The following is a 24,104-nucleotide window of genomic DNA, read 5'->3' as shown; positions in this document are numbered from 1 at the left end:
GAAAATCTAATAGAAGAACAAAACCCTTCAGCAAGCAAAACTGCAGTGTTTATGACTGTTGAAATATGTGACTTCATTTTACAATTACTTAAGAAGACACATCATTGAAATAACTCCATAAGCCAGCTTTCAGTGGACCACTTGCAAGTAAAATTACTTATGAATGTATCATTGAAAACTAAATTACAGCATGATTTTAAAAATTGTTTAGTTTTTCACTTACATGACTGTTATGTGAAGATTTAATTATTGTGTCTGAAAGCATCAAAGTACTGATTATACAGGCTTGTTAAAAAATATTTGTGTACTTATGTAGGAGGGTACATGTGCATAAACACTTCACATCCTTAATATATATGTATATGCATACACCTCTATCCTCTTCCTGAAAATTCAGGATAACTAAAAGCCGCTCAATTTAAATGTTATTCAATGGTCACAAGCTCAGAGATTTACTGTACATACACAAAAGTCTAGACAGATCTGAAAAAGCACACCAAGGTCTGTTATCCTCTTTCAGACTTTTTACTTTCTTGTTCTATGCTGTGCACTCCATATTCTCATATAGTTCAGATTTTCCTTGTGGGGAAAATTTAAAAAAAGCACTTTCACCAGCAAAGCTGCAGGTCAAAGAGATGAAACAGATGTCCTCTTGTGGTATTTCCCAGAAATCCTTTAGTCCATGTCCCTAGAATATTTGAAAGGGACATATTTCTACTTGAGCAGTTGATGCTCAGGGAGAATAAAACCACTGAAAATGTTATTTCAGGTTTTGCTGTGGATTCTCAGAACTCAGGCTAAGCAGCAGTCAGTTTCCCACAGCACAGTTTATTTATATGTATATACTGAGATGCTCTGAGTTGTAGAAGGGAAGCTAAAATGTGTACCTCAGAGTCAAAATGTAGCTGGTGGAACAGAACAAGCACATCTTCAATTCCACACAACTCAACCCATTTACAAGCACAATATGAAAAGAAGAAATTTAAAAGAACTTTATAAGAAACACACCTGTGTAATCTCCAGAATAAGCATTAAAGAAATAATGAACTGGGCTTTGACTCAGAAAACAAATGGATTTCTAAACAATAAGGGGTTTACATGGAGGAAACATTTCATTTCCTAAACAAAGGAAAGAATTAAGCGGTGATGTCCAAGAAAGACCTCGACAGCTGAGTCAGAAAGGGCGTCATTATCTCCATTTCACATCTTGTTAGACTTGTATTTTATGTATTTAAGCCCTGCACCTGCAACAATCTTAGAATCAGTGCAGTGATTAGACCAGCTGTATTTATATTTTATGTAAAGTTGATTTTACTTCTCATTCCTTCTTTACATTCCAGCCTTGACAGTAAATTTACTTTGTACAATATAACTGGGATTGGATTTGAGGCCTTCTGTTAAAATTAAACTACATACAAACCACATTCAGAGAAGGCTGGATTTGGAAATGAGACATGCTAAGAATTGGCCTTGGAAATCCTGACCTTGCAAAGATGACTGAATAAATTGGCAAATCTACGAAGAAGGATGGGGTGCAGGAGATAGAAGAAAAAGTCTAGGAAATGTTGAAGTCTACATCAGGAATAATTTTCACATTCTTAAATTGCCAGCAGAAACAAATCCATGTCGGAACTCCTGGTCACTGTTCTACTATACAGCAAAACAATTTTGAACTATGTAGCTCTGGTGCTTATTAAAGTACCCAACTGATAACAGAACAGTTTTTCTAATAGCAACCACTTGCTACATCCTCCAAGACCAACAGATGTTTCAATGGAGTGTAATTCCCTGCAGGTTCACTTGTGTCTCCTGATCATCTCATTTTTTATGGAAATTCTTTTATTTCTCTCCTTGCTGAAAAAGGTGAGGCTTTGGCCTAACAGTTGCACAATATTTTTGCATATTTGTACTGAAAACACATGTGATTGAACCTTTCAGTACATAATTCGTCATCCTCATAAGTCAACAGCATCAACAACAAGGATCTGGACCAGGCTTCTGCCTTCAGGGGTATGCTTTGCCTAAATTAATCATCCCTGGTAATTTTCATAAGAAAATTACCAGCACAATTATTTCTAACTGGCTAGAATTGTTCATGAAGAGTAAATATCAGGAACTGGAAGGGCTAATTGATCTCTTCAAATTCCCATAAAAACAAATACTTGAGGCCAACCTTTAAGAGAATAATGAGGAAAAAAGAACAGAAACTTTTTCAATGTCAGAATTGCAGTCAACCTATTTTTCCATTTTATTCCCTGTTCTTCTCTTGCCTTCACAACTGATCTCTTCTGTAATTTATCTCAGAATAACTTCCTATAATTGTTGGTGATATTACTAATAACAAATAGAAAAATAATAAACTTCTGGTACATCACACTCTTCCTTTTCTCCTGTAGAGGAGAGGACAAGCATACTTAATATAAGCTAATTTCAGACTAAATAAAAAGCAGCACAACACCCAATTCTTTATCCAGCTGAAGCAGAGTCTGTCATGACAGCAACGTGATAAACCTGGGCATCAAATTTCTCGTGATACAACCTCAGTTCTAGTGTTGACTAGAGAGGCCAGAACAAAAACTTGGAAAAAAATTGTTTAAAAAAACTGAGTAAGACACCACTGACCCCTAAAAATTGGAAAAAATTAATCTGTCCAGTGCACTGGCAAATCAAGTATATGCCCTTTTTAGCATTATTATTATTATTATTAAAAAATTGTTGTACCTGGAAGGTGGAAATGGTTAGATCCTTTGGAGAATTTGCCTGTGGCACAAGAGTCTCTGCTGAGCACAGTAGTGCTGTTTGAGTCCCCAAAGCTTCACAGCTCTCCCTAAACAACAGAGGCCATCCAGAACTTCTACCCAGAACCATCTGCTCTGCTACAGATTTCCTGTGTGACTCCAGAAGCCTCACCAAGACACAGGCTGAAGCACTTGAGCAACTTCCCCAAGTGTCTTAGGGGATCCACAGAATCCTCACCCAGCTGTTTCGATGGCTCCAGCTCCTAACCTTTATCCAGAGCTATTTACATGCAAGAGGGTTGCTCCCAAAGAGAGCTGTGATGACCATCTGGACCTGTGCAGACCCCTCTGCATGAGGCAAGGCATCAATCCACTCCACAAGTCCCTGCTGGTAAAATCCTTCTGCCTTCTCTCAGGCTCCTCGTTCCTTAGGTCAATAGAAGGCAGAGCTAAGAGTCTTGGCCATACAGAACAGCTGTAAGGACCAACAGGCAGCAGGGGAGGGAATGCCCTTACTCTAACAGACCAACACATGAAGTGAAATAAAGAACACTACTTGCAAGTCAAGTCTAAACCAGATTTCGTTCCAACACAGTCACCTGTCACAGCCACTTCTCCCATTCATTCTCATGTGAAAAGCTGCTGGTAAGGACAGATTTTCCTGGAAAGCCAAGTTACAGAACTTCTAAAGTCAATCCAATGATACAACACATACCTCAACTGCCTCTCTCTCTGGCAGGTCTTCAAACACACAACCAGGCTTCTAAAAATTCCTCTTGAACAGTTTGCTCTGCCAGTGCTCCTCCAACAATTTCCATTCAAATATTTCAGAAAAAGGCCAACATGTTCCCTCAAATGTCCCTATCCAATCACATTCATAGGGCATGTCAGCATTTAAACAGCTCTAAAATCCATTATACCTGGGAGATTTCCTTCAAAACATGCACCTTAATGCAAACAGATGTATTTCTGAAGGTGCAGCTTTTGATTCAAGTTATGTGCCTACAGTGAGGTTTGCACCTAGTATTTTTTCCCCTGTAATTCAGTGTTAATTCACATATAGAATTGTTCAGGAATATTAACTTCAGGCAAAGTCGCAACACAAAAACAAAGATCTGTGGAAACTAAGTTTACTTTTTGACAATATTATTCTAAAAGCAAGATTAAACATTAATCAAGACCACATCAAGCCAGATACTTTGGTATTGTCTCTTCTCAAAGGATACACCTGGATCTCAAACTAGTAGCATTAACTGAGTGCTCTTCAGAGACCTGCACTTCCCACTTTGCTCTAAATAAATCCTTGTCTTATTCAAAGCCACTGAATAAAGGGACAAATCTTCAGGTTCCTGCCTAGGGAGGTTTTCAATCAAGATCTACTTGAGGAAATTCACTCTGCTCCGCAAGTGCAAAGCCTATCTGCTACTCTCCAAGGAATCTCTACAACAACCAAATCCCCATTAACTGCATATGTCAATGCTCACAGGTACTAAAATTCATTAGCAGTTCTCTGCTGTAAGTAGCTACAGTCTGCTTAAGCCAATCTGTAATTTTATTTTAAATGGTACTTCAGCAGGTGCAGAGTTCGCACCAGTTGTGCATTTCAGTCCCACCAAGTCCTTATCATCTCAACATTCAGCACCCACTTCTACAAGTTACATTTCCCACCTTTAAGAAGGCAAGAGAGGCTGAATCCTGGGATCATAAAAGCCACTTTCTAGCAGCAATGTTGCATGACAACTGGTGCTACCCTGCAGTGCAGTCTGTCTGTGGGCCAAGCACGGAAATGCCTGCCAGGAACGGTGGCACTTCCCCGGCTTGGCACTCTGCTGCCAGCACTGCAGCCACGTGTGCTGTGCACAGCACTGCTCCTGATTCCATCCAGCCTCCACAGGAGACCTGCAGCCCAGGGACATGGCCCTGGGCAGCTTTTTCAGGTCAGCAGATCTCAGAGAGTGAAATGGCTGCTTGGCCAAGCCTTGCAGGATGATGTGACAGCTCAGGGCATGCTGTGTGACTGGCACAGCACGAGGGGTGTGGGGAACGAAGACATCAGCTGCAATAAAACGCCATTCAGGGCAGGGGAAGCCAAGCTTGGCAAGTCAATGTTTCTGCTACCTGACTGGAGCAAACTGTCCCATCAGCTGTGTTTGGCTTGTCTCGAGAGCAGCTGAGGGGGAAAGTATCACACTTCGTGGGAGAACATTTAGGAACAAAAGCAAGAGAGAGCAGAGCTCCCAGGCAGGCTTGGGTGCTCTGTGCCTCTGGTTTAGGTGACCAAACTGTGTGTGAGAGGACAGCCTACAGCACTGCTATTTCTACAGGCTGTGAGCACTAGGACCCTGCAGAGGGGCATCCTACACCACACACTCCTGGCCACACTGACAGGAGACCAGTTGACAAACACTACACTACAAGAAAAGTGACGTATGATTCTGTAGATGCTTGAAATCATTCCAGAAGGAAATATAGCTACAGTTTCAAAACCTTGCATTGGGGGGGGAAGACACTTGTTTGGATGGGCCGTCAAAACTGAACAAAATTTTCAAAAGTAACAATCCAGAAGTTTTAAACACAGGATACTCACAGATAACAAAAAAGGGTTTGGAGGACAGTTTTGTGGATTTGGAGGATTTAGGTTATTTGTCTGGTTTTGTTGTTGTTTGGTTGGAGTTTTTTAATTCCTTACTTCTTGTTGTGAGGTTTTTTTGAACGCAGAACTACAAGGCTTTCTGTAGTAATATAAACAATCTGAAACGTATTTATTTCCTTTTTAAATTATGTTATCAATAATTAGAAAATCTTGTTTTCTGGATTACATGTTAAATGATTACACTAGTACATTCCTTGAGGTATTTCCAGTATTTAAATTTAAATCAACTATTAAAAAGACTAATTTAAAGGAACACTCAATTTGTTCTCTATTTCCAAGCATTTGCATTCAGCTACTAGGAGTGGCCAAGATAACTGTCCAGTCAGAGAAACTTAAGACTGCCTTCATTGCTTAACTCTGGCTTTTGCCCAGTTGCAGCAGAACGTGTGATCCCAGGACATTCCTGATGACGGAGCAGCACCTCTGGCTCACAGAACAGTTATTTTCACAGCACAGCCCCAGAACAGTCGCTCTGGCACAATAAACAGGCTGCAGCAGGCAAGTGAGGACAAGTGGTCCAGGCAAAGGAACAATTCCTTCAGTCAGTGCTGTACCCAAGCTAAACTTCCTCAAGTGGCACCCACAAGCTGCAGTAATTTTGTCAGCTTAAGGCTTGTGCTGAATTGGAAGGGACAGTCCTGTCATATCCCACCAGTCCTTGGACAGTCTGGCTCCTCCTCACACACACAAGGCCAGGGAGCTTAAGCAGCCAAAATAAGCCAAGCTAAAACACCGAATAAAAATGCTCCTCATTTTGACAATTTCATTCTGTGTCACACAAGCTCTTGTTTCAGCAAAATAGGAGGGATGGGAACAAACATCCTTCAACACTCTACAGACTTACCAACAAAATCCACCCTCATGAGCTGCATTCATTTTCATGCTTTCACTACAGGCACAGGTAATAGAGGAATGTGGGGTATTTTGCTCTCCTCCATGACAGAACAGCTGGTGAAACAAATCCTTCCCTTAAACCTGGAGTATTCAACACTAAGCACCAGCTCACTCAGATGGCATTTCCTCCCAGCTCCATCAGTAGGTATCACTAACCAGCCCTACTCTCCACAGTTACTCACCTAAGAGCTAAAAAATATAAGGCCCTAATTTATCTGGGCACTTAAGCACGGGCCTAAAGCTTACATCCATTTCTCTGTCACAGAAGAAAAAATAAAGTAAAAAGGAGAGGCTTCAAGGTTATTTTATACAGACCACCAACCCCAAGTAAGGTATGGTCCTTGTCAGCTGCAGCTGATCAGCCAACGACCTTTTTTTTCCGTCATATTCACATTGTCACAATTGACGTTTTCAAGAATTATACATACGCTTCATGATAAGTACATGCTTCATCAGTACTTAAATAAAAGAGGCTTATGTATATAAAACTTTGCAGCGCAGTGGCTGACCCCAAACCAAAGAAAGTTTCCTACAGTAAGCTTGAACAAAGTTAAACCTTGGAAAGTCTCCTCTTATCAATGTTAGTTACAGGAACTTAGGTCTACTGAAACAGACTATTATGTAATTCTCTTAATCCTGTAGTGTCTTAAAGTATCTTACTGTACTATCACACCAAGTGTGGGTACACAGTAGGCACCAGATATTTGTCCTGTGAATAAAATAGGAATAAAAAAATATTCTTTTATTATCAACCTAAATGTTTTATATAATGTCTCTTCTCTTGAGGCAAGCTTTTATTTTTCTTTGCACTGTAGAAGAATTAAATGGATTTGTGATTTGCATTTTCTTTTTGTTTTTGAAGAGGATAAACTAGAAAAATAATGTATTGCCAAAGAACTATATCCTATGCTTACATGAGATATATGTCAACACAAGTATGCTTGAGTAATTACAAAGTTCGGGTGAGGACTACTAGAAGAAATACACATTAAGTTGTGGTCAACTTGTATTTAATTACCATAAGCTCTCCTGCAGCTTAGGAGGCTTTTGCATTTAAACAAAAAGAAAATTGTGATCCTTATCAAATGTAGGCATATGGGAAGGCTGCTCACAAATCAATTTTTTTCAAAGAAGTAAGCAAGCTTTGTTGGGCTTAGTTGAATATGCATCCCATCACAATTCCTTCCATTGGTCTAGTACCACATTAAGATTACCTTGCACCTCTTATTAAGAATTATTATCAAGATCATAAATACATAATATGCATATAGAAGAGCACTTCAAACAACAAAAGCTGCTTTATGCATAGAACAACTACAGAGTTTAATTAGCAAGACAATAGGGTTGGGGTTTTTTAGTCAGATATTTCTTACACTGTCTCTTATTCTGTAGTCAGTGCTGGTGATTCCTTCAGCTTCAGAATAGTAATGAATCCTGAATGGAACAGAAATGGCAATGTCAGAGGAGAGGGGAGCAGGCTGCAGGAGCAGGGGCTCACTCTGAGTCGTGCTCAGGCTGCTCAGCACACACACTGGATTTGTGTGGATTTGTCTGTGGCTCCACAGCTGAGCCCCCTCCACACTTCAGTGGGTCTGACTGGCTTCTGTTGCTTGGGAAACTATGAAGCTTCTTCAATGGAAAACCTCAGCACAGACCAGAGAGAAGCAGAAATATAGTCCTTGTTTCTACATTCATGCTCTTTATGATTAAGAAGAAAGTTTAGTCTACTACTACTTTGCACAGCAGTCGGGTCACTCTCTGGACTCACTCTGGGATGAATCCTACAGCAAAGATCTAGCTGACCTTTTGCAAAAGCAATCAGAAAAATCTGACTATTATTATCATTTTCAGTAATGTATTCTTAGGATTTGTATCTTGAGATGTTATAATGGTTATTCTGCACACAAGCTCAGGAACAAAACCAAACCAGGTCCTTCAAGGTGAGGCCTGGTGCATCAGGCAAACCCACATGCTCTACCACCCACAGAAGACATAGCCATGAGATTTTACAGCCAGTGAATCATTCAATTCTTTCATTTTAGATTGTGTATTGAAATTTCACCTATTTAGAAGTACATATTTCCATTGGTTTTTAGATTAACACAATTGTTAGTCATGCATATATATTGGACCATACCCTTACTAACAGGACAAAGATCACTTACTTTTATCTACCTCTGTCCCAGACTCAAAACTCAGAACACATTTACCACTGTAGACTACTCAATTTCCATCGTAACCACAACCCAAACAAATTTCTATCTTTTTTTTTAGAGCTCAAATATTGTGATTTAAGTTTTTATACATGTTGAAACACCTCAAAATTAATTACTGAAATTTCTCATTAATTTTTTAGGGATGCTGTCAATAACAAATTCTATCTAGCAGCAACATGAAGAACAAACTTCCAAGGTCTGTAGATGATATCAAATTTAAGGAAGATAAAATAATGACTGACAACACAAGCAGCTTTAAACAACTTCAATCATTTAAGCGATTCCTCCAACAGATGGCAAAAGCACTTCTCAGCACACAATTACAAATAATTGGCCTGGAAGCAGGCAAGTAAGACAAGAGAACTGTACTAAATGGCACAATTATTCAGCACAGTGATTAGAAAAAGGATTTGGGGGCTTAGTGGGGAAAAGAAATCACTGAAGCTATTGGCACAAAGGAAAGCAGTAAGACAAAAGCATCCATTAGTGGTATCAGATACTAGGTTATCCTACCGGCACGCAGAACACGAGGTGCTCTCCAGCTGCCACCTACCATTCCCAGGTCCAAAAGAAAGAAAACAGATGTTTGTGTAACTGCAATTACTTTTTCCTCCTTCTTTCTTTGCTGACATGAACAATCCTGTTGACTCCCACCCCAGATCTGACCAACAAGTTGGGGTTTTTTTGCAAGCATGTGAACCATGAATCTTTTTTCTTCAGGTTAATTTGCAGTCACAGAAGTGCCACGGCTACCACAAGGCAGATGCTGTTTCAAGGTCAAAAAAAGAGTAAGCAGTGCTGAGGAGGAGAGTTAACATCACTCACCAACTTTGCAATGCTTTTGTTCAACATTAATTTCATTTTCACAGCACTTCTTAGCATGGTACTTCTATTAAAAGTAGTTTTTCCCATTATATTGCCCAGACCTTTTCTCTCCTAAATATGATTTAAAGCAACAACACAAAATGAATGTCAATATAGATGCACAGCATTGCAAAACTACAATTTTAATTACTAATCTGAAAGACTCAGCCCCACTATCACCCAGTCACAGCCCAAGAGCCACAGCAGCTGGGTAGTGCAGCCAAGGAAAATAAGGCAGGCAGCCAGCACTCATCTTTTCTGGCAGAGAAAACCTCATGTAAATCTGCCTGACAGACAGTGGCTGGGAAAGCCAAAGAAAACCTTTTATAATAATACAAAATATTTCCATATTTTCTTGGAAATGTTAATCTTATTGCTTCACCATGATAGTAATTCCCTGCTGACAGAGAGGACTTTTTTTTTTATTTTTCCTTAGAGAGGAGTTTTAAAGTTTTATCTCCTGAAGATCATAAAGTTATTCATTATATAAAATTAATTGTATAAAGAAATTTCATTTTGTAAGTACATTCTACACTTTAGCAAAAATAATTTGGATTCTTTCGCAAAGCAACATTTCAAAACCTACATTTCTGGATATTTCTTGAAAGCACCTGGATTATGGGCTTCTTGCAGAACCCCTACAATTCCCATGCAAACATTTGGAAAGCCAAATAAGGAAGGCAAGCTAATGGCACCTCTTCGGTTTCCAGGTTTGATTCCAACTGTGGCATCCTTCAGGGAGCTCTTAAAAAGTAACAGAAACCTCACAGCAGTCTGCAGCAAAACTTGGCACACACAGCTTAGGGAATAGAAGTCTTCCAAAAAATTACTTGGGTTTTTTGCCCACACTGCTAGGAGATACTTCCAAGCAAAAGATAAATGCTATTGACAGGCAGTGTTTGTTCAAAGCAGTTTTCTTAAAAGCTGGTATAATCTACTAGCACCTTGTGAACATGACAGTGCATAACTGCAATTTCAGCCAAGTAAGTACAGCAGGACAAAATAATGCTGCACATGCAGAGGCACAGGCTGGGATCCTCCTTCCCCCCACACCCCAGCAGGTATTTCACTCTCAGCTGGAAATGTAGTGTTTAGCCCAGGTTAGAGGGTCTATCACATATCCTCACTGTGAAACGCCACACCTCAGTAACAAAGGGCACTGCAGCAAAGTCACCCTCATGTCCCCCCCATACAGGCTGGCCTCTGTCACCCACAGAGTGTAAACCCTGACCCTGAACACACTGAGCAATGCAGGGATCCGGGTGAGAGCAGGATCTGAGCAGCAGAGTCACACCAGGGACAGTCTCCCCCAGGGAAATGCTGGGGTACAGATGGAATAGGGAACAGCCCAACTTGCACACAAAGAACAGCAGCAGGGTACAAGCTCAGCAGCAAGATCTCAGAACTAATTCCACAGCCCTGCAAGCCAAACTGACGTGACAGAACCCAAACCATTATATACAAAATGGCAAAAGGTTTTCCACTGCTGTGAATTAGTGAAAGCATAAAGCCCACCAAAAGTAAGCTTGCAACCAGGATGCAAATCCCACCCTCCACGAGCCATAAACCAACCGTTGTCTGCTTCTGACTTCACTTTTAAATGCTGCCTTCAATATATATTATTTGAACATCTGATTTTTCAAGTAAGGAGGTACCTAGAAACATCGCCTCCTAATTTTGGAATACAAAAGCAAAGATACATTTTTCTTAGCTTCTTGAAAAGTTTGAAGGAGTAGAAAATCAGTCATTAAAGATGCAGAGAGATCAGATTTTTCTGCTCACAAAGCCAAGCAAGTCTGATTCACACGCAGAAAAATCTTACTTGATTTTTTTGCTTTTTGTAGGTCAGAGTGAAAATGCCAACTCACACTGTGGATAAGAAATGCAAGATAAGATTTTACAGGAGTATCACAGAGAAATGCACATGATGTGACTAATGTTCATTTAAGACCCCAACAGAATTGAGTAACTGTAACCACTTCAATAAGTCACTGATCTGTGTACAGACACCACCAGTAGGTTGGATCCCAAACACTGTAGCTACTACCTCAAGTAGCCTTCCTCAAAAACTATGAATAAGTTTCTAAGTAATATTTTCACAAACTATCTTAGCTTTACCAAAACAGCAGGAGGGAAAAAGGCAAAAAACAATCAGCCAGTTGAAGCTATGAAACTAGAATAAATGGTGCTGACTTTCCTTTCAGTCCCTGCTTAGCATCAAAATTGTCCTAGAATGTTTTCATTAAAGAATTGCAATAAGAAGTAAAAAAGAAACAAACCAGAAACCATTGAAGTACTCATTTTAAAGGCAGCTACACAATAATGGGATAAGTTCTATTTTTCAGGTATAATTTTTTTTAAAGGAGAAAGAAAAATAATTCCCAACCTGGAGAAAAAGAAGCCACTTGTTAAAATATCATAATTTAACAGAAATAATATTAAAACCAGTAAAGTACTGAGGTTTTCCCAACCACAGAAGTGGAGTAGAAAGGAGAATCTGAAGGTAATAAAAAATGAAATTGCAGCATCCTCATTGACCTTGCACAAAGCGTGACTCATAGGGAAGGACTAGCTTCCAGCTCTTGTGACACCATCCCAATGAAGCCCTATAGCCAAAGCATTGTAAATACTGCACTAGACTTGAGAAAATGAACAATCTGCAAAATGGAAAGGCTGTTACATCCAGATTTCTCTATGCTACAGCATCTTGTATTCTTCTCAGAGTAAGTGAATAAAGTGCAATATGTGCTTTTTGTTTTAAGCGGTTCAAGGTCTGTAAGAAGCCACTTTGAACCTTACCAGAGCTTCAGGTATCATACAAGCAAGTAAAGATTCATCACTTCTAAACTGAAGGAAATAACAAGGACCTGCTTAGCAGTGTATCAAGGTAGAACAGAAAATGATCCAGAGTACTGTTAGTTTATCAACTATTATTTGGCCCATAGGAAGGAAATTAAATATCCCTCCTTTTCAATTAAACAAATAGTCAATGATGTGGCAAAGGGGGAAGGTACTTGCTTGGTTTGGGTTTGTTTTGAATCCAATTAATCTTTAAAGCATCTGTACTCATGGACTCTCCAGAGTGCTTTGTAGTTTTCCATACAAGCTTTCATCTTTGACAGCCCCATCCTCTCATAAATGGCAACTCTGCATAATGAAAGTGTGCTTTTTCAATTAAAAATGTCAATGAGCATTTAATAGAAAGTAAAGGCACTTTAATTACAGAACCAAAGTTTCAAGAGACTACCTCTATTTCACAAAATTATAGTAACAAACATTTATTGTTAAGTATTGTTAATTATAAGATTAATCAACCAACACATTTTTAGCGACTACACTGCATTTTAAGCATTCAATATCATTATGGTTAAGAGTGAAGCATTAGAAGATCAAAGTGAATGCAGGAATCAAATGTATTTTTATTAAATTGCAGCCCATAACCTTAGTATACATTTTGTCATTCTTTCTGTTAAGAACTATTTAAAGCATCAGCTGCTGTTGTCTTCTTTCTAGTGCGAACTTGAGCACAATGGAAGTTCTCTTTCTGTGTCACTCAAAATGAACACCAGGAAAAAAAAGTATTTATAAATAAAATGTAGAGGGGTTCAGCAGTCAGTGCTGCACTTTCTAATTAATAAAATTTTCATCAACTCTGCTGTAAAGTTCAGTGATCAAAAGAATGCTCTTATGTGTTCCCCCTGAAAAGTACATGCATCTGTAGCTCACTCTGCTAAAACAGCAGCTCAGTTAGAAGCTTCTGGATTTGGATGCACTGAGGCCTTTCTCAAAGTTGGGCAGTTATTCCTCAGTAAGTAAGAGGCAAGAATTGATCTCTCTCTGCTCTACCTCCTACCTGAAGAAACTTGCTGATGAGGTTACTCTGCACTTTCCTTCCTATCATTGATTAACTTCTGAAGTCCTAAATTTTAAAGCTACTCGTAATGAAGTACAAGCAAGTTTAGCTTTGACTTTTCCTCCTTTTAACCTTTCCCTCCTTTTAACCTTTCCCATATGATTTTTTTCTCCTAAAAAAGCAATTGTTTTATTTCCAGCTTTCCCTTTAAATTCAAAGGGGGATGGCAGACAAAGATGACTACAGGGGGGCAGCCCTATCAGAACAGCTTACTAAGTCACAGTGCTTTCAAGCAGGATGGGAAGTTATTTTCAAAACCTCATTTCCTCTATTTTACAGCAAATTGTCCTGTACCACAGGACAGCTAGTAGTCCCTTGTAGGAAATGTTACAGGACAAAATGTCTGACCTTCACTTATAACACTTCATTATGTTATTAAATTTAGCATTTATAACTTACTTTACTGAGAAAGAAAAGCCAGATCTGGGACACAAAACTACACAGTGCTGATAGCTCACAAGGATAATACTCCCTCAACCCCTGGATGCTTCTATTTCCAACTGATTTTTGTGTATTGTCAACACCTGTGATCTCAGGAAAAAAAACAAAAAAAGAAAAAAAGAATCAAGACATTGATAGTTGTCAAACCTCAGCTTAACTGACCCATTTGAATTTTAATGAGGAAGAGGATGCCTTAGAGGGGAAAGACATCAATAATCTACATAGGCATGTGACCACAAAGCCTTTTGGAAAAAATACAGGCAGAGAATTTAACCCAAGGTGTTTGCTCCTCAGTGACTTCTATTTAGAATTAAAAACTTAGCGTTAAACTCCTTAATGTCAGAACACTTTTAGGCTCCTCCTTTTAATCAGCTCCTTGAAGCAGAAATAGAGTCATAGAAAAAGTTAACACTTGTCATTGCTTTGCCCTTCCTGTGAAACCCCTGATTACTGTTTCAGTGCTACCTCCCCACCAAAAGCAACCTGTGCACCTCTGCTCTGGCAACAGTACTCACAGCCAAAGGTCAAACCAGACTGAAAGCTTGACAATGGAGATGTGGAATCAGTTCTAGTTACAGTGAGTAATTCAAAAACATGGAAATAACCAATGTATATCTGCAACACTCCACTAATATAGCCCATACGGTTCAGCATACAATCAATATACAGAACAAAGTTAAACTGCCATTAAACAAACAAAATCAGTTTTTCTTCAAAATTACAATGTGAAAACCAACTACAAACCTAGGCAAAGAACTGGTTTTCAACAATTTGTTTGGTGTGAAAAACTCCTGTTATTTCTCTGATTTATACCGTCAAACACAGATTTATTTAAAACAAAAATCTTGAGAAAAGTGAGTGTATTTTGCCTGGATAGTTCAGATACCAAAAGTCAAGAATCGGTATTTCAAAGTTGCCAAATCTGATTTTGAGGTAACATTTCATACTCGGAATATATTTTAGCCATGAGTAAACTGAGAACTTCTGAAGCATAAGGCCATGAAATGTTCCTTCCTCCCCAAAATATAAACTTTCAAATCTTTAATAGGAAAAATCATCCTGATTTGACCCAAAAAACAATTTATATGCAGATTACCACTCTTCCCTGTGGGGGTTCCGTCCGTGGGAGCCTCACCACCCCAGACTTCGGGGAAGCGAGAGACTGCGGGAGAGGGCGGGGCTCCGAGGGAGCGCAGGTGCTGTCAGCAGGTCGGCGAAGCAAACAGGAGATACAGACCAGATTGTCGGTGTTCCAAGGAGGGTTTATTAGGGTAAGGGGTCAAGGCAGTTGAAGGGGCCTCGGGGCATCGACAAAATGGCCCCGATCCCGTCTGCACAACAATTTTTATAGGGGGAGGGGAAAGGGAAGGAGGAGATTTGGGGAGCAAATGGCGAAAGGGGGATTTTTGAGCGACAAATTGTATAACCAAACAAATAACAATACCATAAAAAGAAAACCAACCAAATAACTGCTTAAACATGAATAAAGAAGAACATTCTAGAATCAAAACCATATAGGGAACCGGGGGGGGGAGAGGAGTGGCTGTCACCTTGTCAAGCCTGGGTGCCTTCCAACTGGCCTGGAGAGCAGGGGGTCCTGGGAGTGTACCAAGCCCAGGATCCATCCCTATCTCTCTCCCAGGGGGTTGGGGCACCCAGGTGAGCCATGGACACTGCAACACTTCCCTGTGGACTCTCTTTGACCTTAGATTTGCTACACTCATCTTCAGAGAAGAAATGTAATCAGATGTTCTGCTGTCTCCCAGACCTAGAACACATCTGGCACAACTGTGCATAAAACCTGAGGGCTTTGTTTTAAGAGGTGACATTAGCTCATCTCAAGGGCATTGTACCTAGCTCTAAAGCAAGTTGAAATGCTTTCACAGAAGAACTCAGAAAGCTATAAAATGTTCACTAGGCTGTTTGTTGATAGGATTATTATAAGAGGTTAAATACTCTCAACATGCAGAAATGAATTATTTTAATATCATTAAGAGGAAGAAGACAAATAATCCACCACACCACACAGCAAACAGTGCATTCAGAGAAAATGTTCAACAAAATGTTTAATTAGGGAATAAATTATAAAAGTCTGAATTATTTGTTTAGTTTGTGACCTTTCAAGCATCACTTGTTCATTAACATACTACCCTCCAAACTGAGACTAAGCAAATACCAACTGGTCCAAAACTTTTAAAACATTACATGTATTATAAATCATTCCAGGGTTAGGGAATCACTGAAACTAAATGGCTTTATTTGAAGAACAAATTATAGCAATAAGAACTGCTATAAAAGTCAAGTTTGGGGAATAGTTAGATGCATGAGTAGTTTAGCAAACTTGCTAAAGAAACTACTACACATTCACATTCTCAAAAATTCTGTGCCCTACACAAAGCCCAAATGCCACATTATTTGCTTTTGTGTTTCCATCTGACACTGTTCTGATGTTTTTTTTGCCTTTTCACACTTTTCATACTTTAGGGTATCACCATATTTGTTCTGACAGTGGGGATTCCAGAAAAAGATGCCCCAAAAATGGACAGAACTCCAGGAACACCCAGCATACAATTTTATTCAAGGCAGCCTTCCTTATTTAGATTCCCAACTGAATCCTTAGTGCCTGTGTTTAGTTTAACCAACTCTGAAACCAACAAAAGGCTCAGTTCAGCTCTTAAAAAGCTACTGACCACAATATTGCTACTCATTTAAACTAAGACAAACAAAACCCAGATCAGGATCAGACGGCAGCAGAGGATGGTCTATAAAGTAACAGAGCTCTTGCCCACAACTAGGTTCTTCTTTTGTCATTCGTTTCCTTCTGCTGGTGACAAACCCCTGGAAGGAGGCCTGGCTGCACTTCATTTTGTACTACTTAGTATTTAAACAGCCTGGTTCCCTTTATTCTTACCAGGTGATTGATTGGCTTCTACACACTCTGTTACTCAACGGCCACACCTATGCCGAGACCCTCTATGCTCATGAATTAGTCATTACTCACACACCTTCCTTCAAGAACAAAAAGGTAACTGCCAGCACAGGAGGGTTAAATCCACACTGCACAAACCACAAAGCACACTTCCGACGAATTGCAAATTACCCTATAGCAGCTGAGGATCAAATAAAATTTAACTGTTTTATTTATAAAATTTTGTTACACCAGTACCATGGGTTTTATATGCTATTCCCCAGTCTTGAATCCACTGAAAAATATTCCTTAGACTCAAATACAATCTTCAAATCATACAGCCATAAAACCAGGCAATATTTGTAATACAAGATAAAACCAAATTGCCTTTAAAAATCCCACAGCATTTTCCACAGAAATGAAACTGTTAGCTCTAATGTCCTGGCCAAGATCCAGTCTGGGTAATTATCTTCTCTTACCTGAATTTCCCTTACAGTTATTCAATTTCACCACCTGTCCTAAAACACTGGGAACAGTTAAGTGAATTCTGTTCTTGGCCCCAGAAAACTGATATAAAGCTTTCTCTTTCAGCCAATTTTTCAGAGGAAGAGAAAACTCACTATATATACACACACACATATATATATCTATACATATAAAAAAGAATCCATATGTTTTGCTGACCTCAAAGCAGTTGTCTACTGACAGTGGACTTTAGTATCCTGGTACACCTTTTTATACTCTTTCTTCATATATGTAACAGGTGTTCCTTATTACATTACCATTGGTCAGTAAACTATCCACAGGTGCCTTTTCTAATTAGTCCTACACGTTCACATTCTCTGCTTCATTCTCTAACAAAGGTGTTTACCTCACTTGTTTAGGGGCACAGCTGTAACTTATTTAGGTTTAGGCTGTCCGCAGCCTTCTCCTATCTTACCACAGTCTACCATTTTTCTCAGGTTCCACAAGCTTCTTTAAAATGTATACCTGTCACCCTGCCAAAAGAAAGAGAAAAAAGACTTCATGTTAGATCCATCAGCCAGATTGTCTTAGAAGCAGGAAATCTTGGTACCAATCTCAGGCCTCCAAGACCATCAGATATGATCCAGTGTCCAGCAGCCTGTTTTGGCAAAAAGGAGTCTGAAACTAGGAGAATTACAACAAGTGGAAGATTTGAGATCTGGGAAACAACTTCGGTAAAGCTGAAATATCACTGCAGGCACAGGAACTTGTATTCACTAACCTCACTGAAAGTGTGGGACACATTTTTCATTCAAAATTACTCTGTGTTCACAAAGCATGGCTAGGGGCTTGCGAGGCTGCCAGGGCAGCTGCTTTCTGTACTTCCTGGTCACCAAGGTATTTGGAAGAAGTTGGGTTTCCTACCCTCATCCCACCCTCCCTGCCATGTGTACACACCCAAACAGACACTGATGCAATCCTGCTGATCAGATAGCCCACTTCTTTACAAATCTCATTACTAATCAGCACAATCAGGATTTGGTCTCATTAGGTTGCTGCATTTCATCCCAAAGCTGACGCTAATCAATTGTGTACGTCAAACAAGGTGAAGTTTCTAAGGAAACACTGTAATTTCTATTAAATCAGTTGATGCAATTAAAAAATAGTCATGCTTCTGAGAATACAAACCCATCAAGTTCATTAATTCTCGAGTACAGACTGTAATGTTTCCATATCCTATTTTAACCTGGAATCTCTAAGGGAAAAGTGGTATAAGGAGCTGGGTCAATTTTGCTATTACACTGGGGCTGTCATCCAAATTGCTCATTCAAAAAATACTGTCACATCCCTTGCAAGTATCCTTATTGCTTACAGGTATTCCAGGCTTTTGAGATGGTACTGCCTCCCTAGAACACAAGTGGAGACACAAGAGAGCCAAGCTGCATATTACAGCTTGCATATGTAGGGCACAAAATCTGTGAAAATTACTCTGGCCATACTGAGGTGGAGAGGTAGTTATTAAATTTGTAAAGAAAATCCAGACTAAAGTTTAGATTTGAAATGTGATGGTGGAGAGCTGATCAACAGATTCAAGCCTGAAGGGATGCTTTCGGCTGGAAACTTATTTATATCTCAAAATCAGTACTGGAGAACACTGCTCCCCCATCTGAAGTTACATGTACATACCTATATTTCAAACTTTCCAATTTAAAAGCTCAAGATAATGACAACTAAAACCACCAAGCAGTCATAAGAACGTCAGTTATAATTTTCCTTCTCTGCAAGAAATTCGTGACTCTATGATCCCTTATATATCATAATAGCTAAGTTATAAACGTTATAAAACGTTTTACTTTTTGAAAAGTTATTAATAAATAATCTGATATTCATTATGTACACACATGAGCACTTTTTTAACCTAAACAATATCTAGTCCATGAATGTGCATATATCAAACATACACATTTTACTCTGCTAGCTTTCAATCAGCTAACATTCCCTAAAATTTCATGAAGAACTGAATTAAACTTTCATAACGCCCAACTTATTTTAACAATGCTACCAAAAAAAATCTACTTTTACAATATGTAAGACAGAAGGATTTGACAACAAATGGAAGCATTACAGAAAGATTAAAATAAACAACAGTCAGGAGAACAAATAATATGGCCTGATCAGCTCCAAAGTTGATCATTGTAAATCCACTTAATTAGCTAGAGATAAAACTACATGACTCGTTGAGCTATTTAGTCACTGATACACCTCTGACTTGCCTAACTCCTAATGATGTCAGATTTCTGCCCATAATGAGGCACAGTTTTTCCCAAAAATGGTAAGTCTTCAATCAAAGCACCTGAAGTGAAGAAAACTCATCACAGAGAGCTTTAAAACAATCCATGCAAAGACAATTTGTTACAAATTATTCTATTTTGAACCTCAGTAATTTATAAACCTCCTTATGTTTGGTAAGTGCTGATGGAGTCGTGAAAAAGCACAAAACCAACTAGAAATCAGAAGAAAAGACAAGTAATAAGGAACAGGCTGACCTAGAATTAAATGATGAATTGGCCTCTGAAGCATTTTAAGAGCCAAATATAATAACAACTTTTAGGTTTCATTTCCCCCACCCCTCAAGGCCTGTAATATTTCCTTATTAAGTAGTGCAGCTGAGGAACAGACTCAGCTCTGTTATTCCCAGACAGAACTGTATGTGACATAAGGAATCAATATGTGCATCAGAACCACTCTCTCTCCAAAGTACTCATGCCAGAAGGAAATGGTCTGAGCCAATGCACTGCAATTCATACATAAATTTTCTAAATTAAGAAGCTGTAACTTCAACCCCCAAAATCACTGCAGAATACAAAGTTCAGCGTACATATCTGTGAAGCTTCACTTTCCTCCTCTTTTTTAAAGAAAATTTCCAACCTTAAAACCATTACACTTTAACAGCCTATTTTGACAAGGGCAGAAAGTAGAAGGGAATAGATCATTTGTCTGCAACAACATAAACCAGTGTCCCAGTGATCTATAAAGTCCAATTGTGTGAAACATGTCTCATAACACACCCAAGCCACTTTCCATCCTGAGACTGGCAAATGCCTCTTCCCTGTTTTGACATCCATACGGCAAGTGTTTAAGTGGATTTTTTCCTCCCTCTTTTTTTCCTTTTCTTAAACCTCCAGTATAAAGCAGAAATTTTATTTCAGCTGTGTTTGCATCATTAGCTTGCTGGCAATCATATAAGCCTAAATTATCCAGGCAAGCAGTTTCATTTATCAAGACCTCTTGCCGGAAAAGAGCACCAATCAAATCAGTCAGCCCAAATTATCCTTGACATTAACAAAGGGCTCTAGGATCATTCTAAGAAATTACTTTCTCCTATTACAGAGCTGATTATATCGTAGATGCCTCTGCCGCATCACAGCACAAAACATAGTTTAAAATAAAAATGTTTATAAGAGCATGTAATTTTCATTGCCACTGTTTGTTATAGTCAATGTTTTATTAAGGATGCTAAATATACATTAGATGTGCAAGGCTATGTGTGCACCAGGTGTATAAAAGTAGTAATGGCTACAATAGCTGGTGCTTCCTTCAGGCAAGCAGCCCTGTGGAGACGGGAGAGGCAGCAGGCAGGTCCCAGGCTGACGGGCTCTCCAAGGGTCAGGCCAAAAAAGCTCTGCAGATTACTGCTCTGCGTCACTGCAGGATTGTGCTCTTATCCCCTCGGAGGCCACATGAACTAGATCGAGTTTTCAGCTGTTCCCAGACAGTGGTGATTTCTAACTCATCTCCAGTGCCTTGTGCTCAACTTCTCCAAGATCTTTATCGAGCCAAATCTAACTTAGAACATCTTAATTTGAAAGCATAGAGGGCTCACATGGGGGAGGAAGGTATTGGGAGGTCCCCATGCTTGCCACTGATCAAGTGTGAAGGATTAAAAAAAAAAGTCATCTTCACACTCTCAGTAATCAGCGAAGTTCTCTCTGAAAGTAAAAGAAAAGCCTCCAGGCTCTTAAATTTAACAACTTTGCAATCTAGGGCCCAAAGGACACTGTTGTTTGTGAGGTGGTGAGGTAACAGGTTCTGTATTCATAGCTCACTGATTTGGCATACAAGACCAAAACAATAAAATATTACCACAATTTTTAAAAGTGCTTCACAATTATTTCAACTGTAGGAAAAAAAAAGCACAAAAAGCTAGAGCTGTCAGATGGATAAGGGAAAAATTAGAAGAGAGGAAAATGTATTCAAGCTTCAAAAAGAATATTAAAAAATCCTACTGGGAGCAAAAACATATTTAAAACTAGAAAAATTGCTTCTACTGAAAGCAACCCATAAAACACAGGATGTGGGATTCTTTCTCCCCCAGGTAAACACAATGAGCTAGAACAGCAGCTTTGTGGTTAAAGAGAAAGACATTTCTGGTTCAGGGCCCAGCTATGCCACAGGCACAATACCTTAGCTAAAGTTATAGCCTCATAATGGAAACACATTTTTACCAGATATGTAAATCTGGACTAAATAAACATAATGAGCAGCTTAAAATGCACCACAATTGAGTGACAATTCCTAATTGTTAGTTTTAAACTCAAAATTAGTAAATATCTAAGACTGCACTATAATTGGTCAAGTCATAATACTGAAGGCTGACATTGATTTTAGACATCCCTACCCTGCATTTGCTAGACAAATTTCCTGCACACTCAACGGTATGAAATCAGTTATTACACATTCTCCTCTCCAGTTGCATGCTATTAAATAAATTTTCCTGCATAAAGATGCAGGCATATTACTCCAGTAGTTTTCAGATGTTATTTGCAGTTCCTTTTCCCAAAATGTGTGTGCTACTTCTAGACAGGCAGAGTAAATTCCAGCCAAATATGGCTCATACACAGAATTACAGAATCATTTGTGGATTGATTTGACAGATTATAATGGTTTCTGGATCCCTCAGTACCTCTCAAACCAGCCACCCTAAATCACTGTCTTGCTAAGGGTAAATCTTGCCCTGCCACAGCACACTTTCTAGCACAGTATGCTCAATATCCACCCAAATCACCATAGGGTCGCATCAAATTACTGATTCACTGGGACATGCATTTTACAAACAAAGTGATCATCAGCCTCTGTCCTCAGAACTGAGTTTAGGTTAAAAAGCAGACCATGAGACCAGACTTAATTTACTTTGTCTGGCTCAGCAGCAGCATCTTCTTCCTTTCACCCACTGAGGTGAAAGGGAGGTGTAAAGCACATCAGAGATCACAAATGGCAACCATCCCTCACCATGCTATTCCTTTGATTTGGAAATGACACCCAGGGGAAGTTAGAGGCTTTAAAGTTTTAGATCTGGCCAGCCATGTCAAAGACAGAGGCATCACACATTTCAGGAAAGCAGAGTTTTTAGTGATTGCCATCATGTTGCCTGGAAAAGGGTTGAAAAACAGAAGTACAAGAAAACCTCTCCTATAGATACCACAATAGGTTTATTTTTAGGGATACTATTGCATTGACAGATATTGTCTTTCAATCAGTATAAACACATTCATTTATGTCAGCTCCCTTCTGAACCCAGACAGTGGGTAAAAGCTGATTTAAGTGACCCACAAATCCTCTTTTGCACCTTTGCAAGCCTTTGGCTAGTATACACATAAGTTTATTTAATACATATGAGCCTCCACAGAAAAGTCACAATGTATGACAGACTAAAAAATCCCCATCAAGTCAAGAATGCAACATCACTGGGTTATTTTGTCTTTCTTGTAAGTTTTTTTTCACTGTTATATCCCCACAAATCCCAAACCCATTAGCACTAAAAGAAAATAGAATATTCTGAAGAAGAGAAAAAATGCCAGTGTCAGACTACAAGTATGTAAATTCTGAAATAGAAGAAAAAGCAGGAAATTAAACAAAAATAGAATTAAAAGCTTATGCCCGGTGTCTGTAAAGACAGAAAAGTTGCAACCCCCCACCCTGGCACTGCAAGCCTTTGAACTTTTATACCCATTACAGCCTTTAACAGATCAGCTTCTGTGCTTATGCCTCAATTCAGCTGGGCAATGAATAAAAGGAAAATGCATTTGAGCAGGTAAGAGCCCAAGCAGCTATTGAGTGAGTGTCCTAGAAAACAGAAAGCCAGGAGTAAAGTCCCTTACTTCTGAAGAACTCAAATACTATATTTCTTCTTCCCTTTTATCTTTTAAGACTCCATGTGCCAAGTGCTACTTCAGATTCTTAACGTATTTAACTATTATGAGACCTAACAGAAGAAGAGAATAGTGATTTAGAATAATCAATTTCACTGATGCAAAGACCCGCATAAACTGACCATGTTTTCCCTCCATGCCACTAATTCCCTAAAGTTACTATTCATTATCAACCTCTTCTGAAACCCCAAGGTCTCTTCCTGAAGATGCTCATCACTGATTATTGGTCTGAGACTACTACCAACAGCAGGTTATTTCACCTGGGAGCTCTTGGGACAGATGACATCTCCCCAGAGCACACGGCCAAGGTCTCCAGCAGCCCATGATCACTGAAAGCACCTCAAGTTTGACTGATCAGGGGCAGGGGGAGGCCACGTGGATGGACACAAGACTGAAAATCTAAACCATCCATTATGCTGAGTAATTTTTTCTTTTATTTGCAGAATACAAACTTCAGCCCTTCCTCATTTCAAGCATGTTCCCTTCTTACTTTGTAGTGTTTAACTTGCATAATTAATTAGCTTCAACTAGGAGAAAGAGCTATGCAAAATACTTGAAAAGAGGGATAATGGCAAAAAAGCTGGATACACAGTTTTTCAGGACTTCAAAGCAATAAAGTTTTCTTGCAGATGCACAGCAGGGATTGCCTGAGGTAAGGTATCCTTACTCTTGCAACAGTGACTCATCCTAAGTATTAATAAAAGGGCTGACTTGCAAAATAAAAGATTTGATTTTAGTCTAAAAATTAATTATGGCCAATAAGAGAAGCATGAAGACTAACATACTGAGCTTTAAAAGTAAAA

At 39.1% G+C, this 24,104-nt stretch overlaps 1 long non-coding RNA gene across 2 annotated transcripts in view; it reads right to left on the bottom strand.

Moving 5' to 3' along the window:
* The window catches only part of LOC146431139 (uncharacterized), a 215,346-nt gene extending 198,005 nt beyond the window's left edge, over positions 1 to 17,341 (bottom strand). Inside the window, exon 1 of one of the 2 annotated variants that reach the window (XR_014854874.1) lies at positions 17,312 to 17,341. This is a non-coding gene — a long non-coding RNA (uncharacterized LOC146431139). Of the gene's footprint in view, positions 1 to 9,054; positions 9,155 to 17,311 lie in introns of those variants that run through there. The other variant, XR_014854875.1, reaches the window with a different exon arrangement.
* Between the last annotated feature and the right edge of the window lie 6,763 nt (positions 17,342 to 24,104).

The sequence above is a fragment of the Lichenostomus cassidix genome, chromosome 13 (genome assembly GCF_008360975.1).
Source record: "Lichenostomus cassidix isolate B80296 chromosome 13, HeHo_3.0, whole genome shotgun sequence".
Taxonomy (NCBI): Eukaryota; Metazoa; Chordata; class Aves; order Passeriformes; family Meliphagidae; genus Lichenostomus; species Lichenostomus cassidix.
Note: the sequence above shows the minus strand (reverse complement) of the source record. Positions and strands in the feature narration are given on the sequence as shown.